This window comes from Triticum dicoccoides, chromosome 1B (genome assembly GCF_002162155.2).
Source record: "Triticum dicoccoides isolate Atlit2015 ecotype Zavitan chromosome 1B, WEW_v2.0, whole genome shotgun sequence".
Taxonomy (NCBI): Eukaryota; Viridiplantae; Streptophyta; class Magnoliopsida; order Poales; family Poaceae; genus Triticum; species Triticum dicoccoides.
The window spans coordinates 601,201,371-601,205,982 of NC_041381.1; positions in this window are offsets into that span (position 1 = coordinate 601,201,371).

The window sequence follows — 4,612 nt, forward strand, 5'->3', positions numbered from 1 at the left end:
GTGAAAGAACATATCGCGCGAGCCAAAGCGGATCTGGCGGCAGAGAAGGACAGGATGGCGGCAGAGCGGGCCGCTTTGGACGCCCAGGCCTATAAGCTCATGCTTGACCAGAATGCATCACAGGAGGTCTTGAAGCGGAAGCACAGATCACGCCTGCCGTCAGGGTTTGACCCCCGAAATCTCTTTCACACCCCAGGAGCAGGGCCCAGTAATCCGCTGCAGTACCCGGAGGCAAACCGGATTGAAGCACCAGGGCCGGGAGCGACGGTCCAGCCCCGCCCGATGGAGCCTCTTCAACAGAACGTTGTGGCCCCTCTGCCGGTCCAGACACCCCCGGGTCATTATTCGAATCCTATGGACAACCTTGTTGCAGCCGCCGCGCGATTAGAAGCTATCCCGGTCGAAGGAGACTCCCCGCAAGCGATAGAGACGCGCCGGGTCAAGGAGCTTCTCCGGACTGCGCTGATTCAGCAGGAGGCATACTCATACAGCCGTGATCGGATTCATTCTACGCCCCGTCCAAGCCGGAGCTATAGCAGGCGCATGGATGAACCGGCCATATCAAGCAATGCGCGAGGCCGTGAAGCGGCCCGTGGAAATGACCCGGCAGGTGGTGTTGGCAATGCTCAGGATGTGGTGGACCGGGCCCGGGCACAAAGGGAGGCCGAGTTAGCAGCACAGGATAATGCGGGCCAACTTACACCGGTTCGTCCTACCACCTTTGCCGGACCAGGAATCACATCCGCTTTGGGAGTGCCTTGCTTAATGCTAGCTTTACGTAATGTGCGTCTGCCCAAAGATTTCAGGGGTCCACGCAAGGTGCCGAATTACACCGCTGATTTATCCCCTAAAGCGTGGGTAGAGAGTTATGAGATGGCCATGGAGATGCTAGACATGGATGAGGCCGCGTGTGCGAAATACTTCACCATGATGCTTGAGGGCACGACTCGTACTTGGTTGAAGAGCCTACCACCCAATTCTATCAGCTCATGGGCCCAGTTGCGGGCCTGGTTCATACAGAATTTTAAGGATACGTGTAAGCAGCCCAAGTCCATAGTAGACCTGGCGGCTTGTGTTTAGGAGGAAGGAGAATCAACGACGCGTTGGGTGCGCCGCGTTTCAGAAATCTTGCACTCGTCTGACAGGATTAATGCTGACTCTGCGATCTTAACTCTGGAAGGCAACTACTGGTTTGAGCCTTTAAAATTGAAATTGGGACGCATGAAGCGGTTCTGTAATGACATGGGAACCCTCATGGCTGCTTTAGTGAAGTATGCTGATTCTGACAGTACCAAGGATCCCGAACCTGATGATGATGAAACAGGGAAGGGAAGGAAGAATAGCAACTCTAAACAGCAGCAGTACAAACCGGCGGGTCATGGAAACGGAGGCAAACGCAAGGCGGAGGGTAGCATAGATTTTGTGGCCAACACTAATGCACAGGACAGGGGGCAGCAGCGCAGAGGTAAGGCAGCAAATCGTAATGGGGCTCCCAATCCTAACGCAAGCCGTTTGAATTATTTGTTGAATCAGCCTTGCCCAAAGCACGGGACGAAGGAGACGCCGGCTAACCACCTTTGGAAGGATTGTTATATTATGCAGGAGTTTAAAAACTCTAATGCCTTCCGGTATGACCATGGGTCAGGTGGCGGTTCAGGATCCGGTTTACACGGTCCGGCTCACGATGGAGCTTCCGGTTCAGGTTTCAATCAGGGCGGTCACAAGAGCCAGAATAATCAGAACGGCCAGCAGCAGCAGCAGCAACAGCAGTCAGGTTATCAGAGCCAGCCAAAGCAGTTGAGCAATGGGCAATACCATGTCTTCACAACTAGCTTGGATAAGCGCGACCGAAAACTCCACAAGCGAGCGGTGAATTCTGTCAAACCGGCCTTACCACGTTACTTACGTTGGTCAGAGCAGCCCATCGTGTGGAGCAGAGAAGATCACCCGCCCCGGGTTGATAATCCGGGCCAGCTAGCATTAGTGGTGGACCCTCAGGTGGGGGGTTATAAGTTCACCAAGGTGCTCATGGATGGAGGAAGCAGTATTAACATACTATACTATGAGACATTCTGGCGCATGGGACTAACAGACAAGGATCTCAGACCGTCGAATACGGTATTCCATGGTGTTGTGCCAGGTAAATCTGCATATCCTGTTGGTAAGATAGCCCTAGATGTGGCTTTTGGGGACGAGCACGACTCTCGGTCAGAAAAATTAAACTTCGAAGTGGTGAAGATCCGGAGCCCGTATCACGCCTTGTTTGGGCGGCCGGCTTATGACAAGTTCATGGCGCGGCCTTGTTATATATACCTACAGCTCAAGATGCCGGGTTACAAGGGGACGATAACGGTTCACGGGAACCGTAGGATCGCTTTGGAATGTGAAGAAGGTGATGCGGCTTACGCAGAGTCGGTCTGTGCCATGGAAGAGTTGAAGTATTATAAGGACAATGTCGATCCGGCGGATATGACCCCTTTAAACAAGCCAACTACAGAGCATGATTCAGATCTGAAGTTCAAATCGGCAGCTCAGACCAAGCTTGTTGACTTCGTGCCCGGCGATTCGTCCAAGCAGTTCACTATGAGTGCCAACCTGGATCCTAAATAGGAAAGCGCGCTCATCGAGTTCATCCGTGAGAATCGGGACATTTTTGCATGGAAGCCGTCTGACATGCCAGGTGTACCGAGGGAACTCGCTGAGCACACTCTTAATGTGGATCCTAAGTATAAACCGGTGAAACAGTTCCTCCGCCGGTTTAACGAAGAAAGACGCAAAGCCATTGGAGAGGAAGTGGCCAGGCTTTTAGCAGCTGGTTTTATTATTGAGGTGTTCCATCCAGAGTGGCTTGCTAATCCGGTGCTGGTTCTTAAGAAAAACAGCACTTGGCGTATGTGTGTGGATTACAAGATCTTAACAAAGCCTGTCCGGCAGATCCTTTTGCCCTCCCCCGTATTGACCAGATCATTGATGCCACGGCGGGTTGTGAGCGTTTGAGTTTTCTGGATGCATACTCTGGATATCATCAGATCAAGATGGCGGTTAAAGACTAGGAGAAAACAACATTTATTACTCCCTTTGGAGCCTTCTGCTATGTATCTATGCCCTTCGGGCTCAAGAGTGCCCAAGCCACCTATCAACGGTGTGTACAGAATTGCCTGCATAAGAAGATCGGCCGCAATGTGCACGCCTATGTGGATGATATTGTAGTAAAATCAAGACAGAAGGAGACGCTGGTGGATGATTTGAAGGAGACCTTTGACAACTTGCGAGCTTACAAGATGATGCTTAATACGGCCAAGTGTGTTTTTGGTGTTCCGGCAGGCAAGTTACTCGGTTTCCTGGTGTCTAACAAAGGAATTGAGGCTAATCCAGAGAAGATTACGGCTATTACATCCCTAGCTAAACCGAAATGTATCAACGATGTTCAGCGTTTGGCGGGCCGAATCGCTGCGCTGAGCCGGTTTATCAGCCGCCTCGGGGAGAAGGCTATCCCTTTGTACCAAATGCTGAGGAAGACAGACAATTTCGTCTGGAGTCCAGCTGCTAATGAGGCATTTGAGGACCTGAAGCGGCAGTTAGCTAATCCGCCGGTTCTTGCAGCCCCAGTTGACAAGGAGCCACTATTACTATACGTAGCCGCGAATGCTCGGGCAGTTAGCGTGGCTATTGTGGTGGAACGCAAGGAGGCAGGCAAAGAATATCCGGTTCAGCGGCCGGTTTATTATATCAGCGAGGTGCTTATTGAGTCCAAGCAAAGGTATCCGCATTGGCAGAAGCTGGTCTATGGTGTCTTCATGGCCAGCCGGAAGTTGAAGCAGTATTTTCAAGGGCACCCCATCACAGTGGTCAGTTCAGCTCCTTTGGGTGATATCATACAGAACCGGGAGGTGACTGGCCGGATTGCCAAGTGGGCTATAGAGCTTGGGCCGCACGGACTGAAGTATGTACCTCGGACGGCGGTGAAGTCTCAAGCACTTGTTGATTTCATCAATGATTGGACGGAATTACAAGCGCTAGAGGAAAAGCCGGATCACACATATTGGACTATTCATTTTGATGGATCCAGGCAATTGGAAGGCTCGGGGGCTGGAGTCGTATTAACTTCCCCACGAGGTGATAAGTTCTGTTATGTTCTCCGCTTAATGTTCCCTTGTACTAACAATGCAGCTGAGTACGAAGCCTTGCTTCATGGTCTCCGGATGGCTAAAGAGATGAACTTAAGCCGGGTTAAGTGCTTCGGTGACTCGGACCTTGTGGCTCAACAGGTGTCTGGCACTTGGGATTCTAAGGACCCGCTCATGGCTGCATATCATCGGGAAGTGGATAATGTTGCAGGTAGCTTCAAGGGTTATCAAGTGGATCATGTGGACCGTCGGAAGAATGAAGCGGCGGACGCCTTAAGCCGGTTAGGTTCTCAGCGCAAACCGGTCCCGCGCAATGTCTTTTTGGACGTGTTGCAGAATCCGTCAGTCCAGCTCCCAGGTGAAGCGGATTTGGCTAATCCTGACCCTGAGGCTCAATTGGTGGCAGCATTACATGCTATTCCGGATTGGACGATTCCTTATATTGCATACATGACCCGGGGGGAGTTGCCAGAAGATGCAATCCT